This window comes from Petaurus breviceps, unplaced genomic scaffold, assembly GCF_028583685.1.
Source record: "Petaurus breviceps papuanus isolate PSGF00001 unplaced genomic scaffold, PetGlider_PUasm1.0 126, whole genome shotgun sequence".
Classification (NCBI taxonomy): domain Eukaryota; kingdom Metazoa; phylum Chordata; class Mammalia; order Diprotodontia; family Petauridae; genus Petaurus; species Petaurus breviceps.
The window spans coordinates 34416916-34423667 of NW_027185655.1; positions in this window are offsets into that span (position 1 = coordinate 34416916).

Sequence of the window (6752 nt, forward strand, 5' to 3'; positions counted from 1 at the left end):
GGTAGAATATTACAAAAGTGGTTGTTCCTTCTGGTACTGAATAGCCATAAATTTTGGTAGATTGAGGATAAATGGTACCTATGTTAATTTACCCTTGTTTATGTTTCTTTGTAAAGATTTAAAGCACAATTTTCAAGTGCATGAGAGTTCTGATTTCTCCCTGAGCTCCAAATAAGCTTCATTTAAACTGTATGAAGAATGTCCACCTGATGCCTTTCTGACTCAGTCCCTCTCTTCCCCTCACCCTCATTAACACTGTTTGTATGTCTGCTTCCGTTCAGAGAAAGCTAGCACCAGATGGGCTATTCACACCACGTTCCTAGGTCATTTTGGAGTGGAAAGCAGGAGGCATATGAAAAAGACCATTTCTTTAAGATTTCCATCCAGGGGTCTCAGCTCATTTGGATGAGTTTCAAATAAACATACCTCCTCTTAAATGCATTTGATTCATGTTTTCAGACCCCCTGAGGGGGATGCTGACCTGCTCAAGATGTTGCCATTTTTCAGCTAAATCATAATACCCTAATCCCTTGTGGCCATCCTGACAGACCCCCAGAAACCAAAGACCTATTTTTTTAAAGATCATTGAGAAAAACCTGTTATTTCCTCGGTAGAAAAACAGTTGAACTTTGAGATATTAGCATTCCTTCATTCAGGTAAACTATACTTTTTCAGTATATGCAGTTGCCTATGTAGATAAGAGCTGTTGCCTATATCATCATTAATTCTATTTTGAACGGTGAGAATATGTTAGAAGGGGTAAAAACAATGTCCTATTAGTCTACCTGATTAAGTAGAAGTCGTATGCCTATGTCGCTTGTATGAGTCAGGTACCTATGAAATGCACCATGCTATACAGTACAATGAAATGGGCACTGGTTTTGGAGTCAGATGACCTTGATCCAAATGTTGATTTTATTACTTTCTGCCTATAATGATTGTCACTCTAAGCCATGCTCCACACAGCTACCAAAGTGATTTTCCTGAAGCTATGATCCTACCTTTTCCTCCCCTATCACATGGGTGGGACTAACTTCCTTTTGCTGACTGCCTGTTCTAAAATTTTGATCATGCTACCCTATTCAGTAACTCTGCTGATTCCCAATTGCCTCAAAGACCAAATATCAACTGCTTTATTTATCACTTACAACTCTTCATAACCAAGACACTTCTTATTTTGTCAGTTTTTTTGATCCATTATTTAACTCCATACACTATATGTTCCAGCTATAGTGGATTATTTGCTATTCCTTAGACACAATACTCTATCATCTCTCTTTTTACTAGATGTCCCTCATTCATAGATTGTTCTTTCTCCTCACCTGTACTTCTTAGAATCCCTAGACTTCAAAAATCAAGTCAAAATGTACCTTCTACAAAAAGCCTTCCTAGGACCCCCTACTACCAACTCCCATCTACTCCAGATGGGTCTTGTAGGTACCAACTTATGTGCATGTTACCTACCCCATTAGAATGTAAGTTCCTTGAGATCAGAGATCAGTTTTCACTTTTTCTTTGTTTTTCAAATATTTAACAAATAAAGAGCAGAGGGAAGGGAATTTGTATTTATTAAGACCTTACTAGTGCTAAGCACTGTACTAAGCACTTTACGAATATTAACTCATTTGATCTTCACAACAACTTTGGGAAGGAGGTATGATTATTATCTCCATTTGATACTTGAGGGAACCAAGGTAGGCAGAGGTTAAGTGACTTGCCTAGGGTCACCCAACACTAAAATCTTGTTAGTTTTCTGATTTCATTGATCACTATCCTGTGTGGTGTTGAGCAAGCCATTTAACCTCTCTAAAGCTCAATTGCCTCCACTTTAAAATGAGGGCATTGGATGATTTAGCCTTTAAGGCTCCTCTTGGCTCTTAATCTATGACTTTATAATCCTATAAACTGAATTAGCCATCACAATCTAGTCTGTACTATTCAGAGCATCTGGGGACTGGGGTACTTGTTTCAATTTAATATTCTGCCTAAACGTTACAATGCACAGCATGCATGGGATAACTAATTTTAAAAGACTTAGAATGCAATAAAATATACAACATGAAAACTACAGAACATAATTTAATCTCTCTTTGATGAATCAGAAAACAGTCTGAGGCCTCACAGTGTCTTGGGGTCACTGTTATGGCCACCTGTTATCACTACACATTGTAGATGGGCTAAAGTGTTGAGGATTCCGGTTGATAGAACTCTGGCTCAACCATCTATTGTTACACTATTGGACTGGCTAGCCTAGTCCAAGCTGTGAATTCTTAGAGGCTCACACCTGTTTTGATTAACTCTAGCATTTGAAGTGGGGCAGGACAAGGCAAACTGCCAAACTGCTTCTTTGCAGGAAAAGTCCCGAAATGATCCAACTACCTTTTTATTTTTTTCTCATCTAAAGCTTATTTTTTTCTCATCTAAATAAGCCACCTCATTTTTCCAATTGAAATAATCCATGAGTACCTCTTATCTTCTTTCTTATTAATATCACATCATGCACTGTGTAGCATGCTATACAATGCCACAGAATAAGGGCACTCTTGGTAGATAGATAGACAGACAGACAGATAGATACATACATACATACATAGACAGACAGATAGACAGATAGATAGCTAGACAGACAGACAGACAGATAGATGATAGATAGATAGATAGATAGATAGATGGACAGATATAGATGATATAGATCAGTTTATAATTTTCAATTTGCACTTTAATATATGTTTCTTCATTTAATCTTTACAATAAACAAATGATCGTGGCAGATTGCATGATGAATTCCTAATTCATAGTGTTCATTAAAGCCAAAATTAGCATAAGGCAAATGGAAATTTGCCCCAAGGTGCCTATATCCAGGAAGAGAGGTCACACTTCCTTTCCTTGGTGATGGGTATCTCTGAGTTTGGTATCTTGGTTCTCTTTTTGTCTGCACAATTACACATGGTACAACTACCCCCTCCCCACTCCACCCAAAGTCCCATCATCATGGTATCCCCCTTACAAGGCCTACTTTCCCCCTTGGTCCCCAAGGGAACAAGGGCTTGATTCTCTGAGAAAGAAACTACCTTCTTTTGGACTACTACTACCATTCTCCCTCAACCCTGACTCAATTGATTTGCCCCAGTAGAAAATCACTAATTATTCTCTGATATTTACAAATTGCTTTGATTATTTAGGGGGTAAAAGTTATTAGTTTAGTGTATACAGATATATTGGCTTGATGATGTTTTCTGATATTAAATTATGTACATTTTGTATGTACATAATTGTTTTCATGTTGTCTTTTTCATTATAATGTGAGTTCCTTGAGGGCAAGACTCTATTTTTTACTTTCTTTATATCCCCAGTGCTTGGCTCAGTACCTGATATAGAAAACACTTAAATGCCCGTGGACTGAGAATTTTGAAATTTTAAAAAGATATCTACTTATTAGATATTTGGGGGCATATCCAAAGCATTGATAGCAAAATGTGATCTTTGAAAAGAAGCATGAGCAGGAAGTGGCTGTTATGTCCTCAAAAAGATCCCCTATAAAGTATCAAACTATTACCAAACTCTTATTATGTACAAAGCATTGTCTGGGCCTGAAGTAATTGTTGAAACTATTTAATTAACTGAAGCAATATGGCCTTAAATAAAAAGCTAGGTCCAAAGGGTTTTTTTTAAAACCCATTGACATTAAATATCTATGGGTTCCAATATTAATAAATGATAGAATCATAGGGTGTTAAGACCAGAAGGAACCTTAAATATCATCTGGGCCAAACTCTTCATTTGAGCCATGAAGAAAATGAGGCCCAAATGGGAAAAGTGATTTGCCCAAAGCCATATAACCAGATAGAGACGCATATTCAATTTAATTCAATTTATTCTACTGGCTCTGAATACCAAAGGGTACTTGGCACTAAACTAAACCACAACAGTTTTGGAGTCAGCAAGGGTATACTAGAGGCAACTGTGGTCAAGTCAAAAGAAGATTGAATTGAGAATCAGACAACTTTGGTTTGAATCCCATTTCTGCCATTCATTATCCATGTGACCTCGGGCAAATTACTTATCTCCTGTGGTCTTCAGTTTCCTCATCTGTAAAATAGGATGGAGAGGGTGGAAAGGTAGACTAGATAGTGGTACGGCGCTCTCACTTCTAGATCTAGGAGAATATCTACTCTGTTTCTCAGTGTGGCTGGGGCCGGTGGTACTCACTTGAATTTAATACACTGACTAAACATTGCTGTGCATACTGTATTTGGACAACTAATTTTAAAAGACTTAGAATGAAATCAAACACAAGATTTTTAACAGTAAAATAAGGAACTGGTAAAAGGATTAAGTTTTCCTACTGACATTAAAAGAATCCTCCCTCCCCACTGACTTGAAAATAAATATAATAATGGTAATCAAACAAGTAACTGAACTTGAGAATCATAGAGTGTCCTTAAGGTTACTTAGTCAAGTAGGCTGCTTAGGACTTATGCTTGACCTTTCAGCTGTATTAATTATCTGGAAGGCAGGTACTGTGTCTTACCTACATGTTTTATATCCACCCGGCTAACATAATAGTCTGTACTCACTGATGTTAATAAATGCTTACAAAAGAATTGTTGAATTAAGTATAATTCCTACTTCTTGCTTCCAATGATCCCAAAGAGTTAAAGTGAAATAAATATGTCCCTATTTGATATTTCACTAAGAGGAGAGAGCTATTTTGTTGACATGCCTTCATTGAAGACTAACCCCTCTAGGCTGTGTTGCTCGAAATCACTTTCTTTTGGCCCAAATTTTAAGCCGGATATGTGTAACACGGCTTGACTTTATACTCTATTATATTTTTTTGTTCTGACCACCTTTATTCTTCTATGTTGGACCATTTTAATGCTAAATGAAACCTAAAAACCCATACCTGGCATTAGTTGTATGTATTAGTAGAATGTATGACCACATGGTAACAGACAAACCAGAAAAGCATAAGAAATGGTTGTTACACATCTGGAGAAAATAAATTCTTTCCAATACCACAAAGGACATGCTGCACAATATGTTAGCTTTCCATATTGACAATTAAAGGCCATGTGCTACTATGTAAAACCGTAAAATAAAAGTGAAAGACTCAGTCTTGTGTGTAATTTGATTTCTGCGTGGACTTGTGAAACATACTAGATAATAGTTATCTACAGGAAACTCCTTTTTATTAGAAACCTAAACATGCGTGGAGATCAGACAGAATTTTTTAATGATTGTTCTCTATAATGATAACCAATATTTGTGATGATAACTTTTTGGTCCCACAAGTTCCATAAATATCTACCGAATCAATAACTTGGTTTTAATGTTATGTTAGAATATCTAGCATTATTACATTCCAATAAATATCTAAATTTTATCACTTTCTTATTATTCTAAAATTAATGATTTACATCTGAATTGCAAAAACAATAAGTCTCAGCCACAGTACTGAATTAATCAGAATATTGTATTTCTAAATCATACTGAATAAAAAGGAACTTGATAAAGTTTTGGAACAAACAAAACATCTGTCAATGAACAGTAGGTTTGTTGAAGTGTTTAAGATGAAACAAAGAAGAGATCAATTAGTGAATAATATTTATTAATACCCTTTCTGTGCAAAGCTCTGAACTAAACTCTGCAGCACTTTTAACTCTTGGAGAAAACTGATCTTAAGAATTCCTAGAGGATGAAAATTTTAGAAACTATATTTCAATCAACTCAAATTGCAAACCAAAGTGATGTGTTCATTACCAAATCCTTCAGAGGAAGTTCAAAATGCAGAATTTATTCCTGAATTGTTGGCACAGGGAAGGGCTCCTTTCCAGATAAATGACAAGTGAGAAGCTTTTAAAAGTTCTTATATGCAAATCTTCAGAAATTGGAACTACTATATGTATATAACTATGTTATATATTCATAGGTATGATGGCATATTATATTTTTGCCCACACTATGCACATCCATGTATATGCTCTGTATTCTGAGGAAGGAAATACATTTTATATATAAAATGAAACATTTTTCTACAGTAAGATATTTTGTTCCTACTAAAATTTATCAGGAATTTTGTAGAGGGGAATCAAGTTTCACAGAGGTGCTGGATAAGATGGGTGGATGAACAAATAATATTTTTTTTTCAGTCATGTCAGACTTTTTATCACCTGATTTGGACTTTTCTTGGCAAAGGCACTGGAGTGGTTTGCCACTTCCTTCTCTAGATCATTTTACAGGTGAGGAAACTGAGGCAAACAGGCTTAAGTGACTTGCCCAAGATCACAGAGCTAGTAAATGTCTGAGGCCAATTTTAAACTCAGGTCTTCCCAATTCCAGGTCCGGTATTCAATCTACTGTGCCACCTGGCTGCCCTAAATGAATGAATAATAGAATATAAATTCTCTGAGGTCAGGGACTGTTTCATTTTTGCCTTTGCATACCCAGAACCAAGAACACTGCCTAACTCAGAGTAGGGGTTTAATAAACACATTGATTAATGGGATCAAAAAACACTTATTAAGTGCTTAGCAAAGAATTTGTCATTCTATAAGTATAGAAATTATCTAAATCAGATTCCCAAAGTAGGTAACTACCATTCTAACAGTTTCTTCCACAGGAATTTCTGTTCTCCCTTTTTCTGTGTCTGAGAGTTTATTTCTGTCTCACAGATAGCATCCTTTTGTAGAGAGACAGACAGACAGACAGAGAGACAGAGACAGAGAGACAGAGAGAGACAGAGAGAGAGA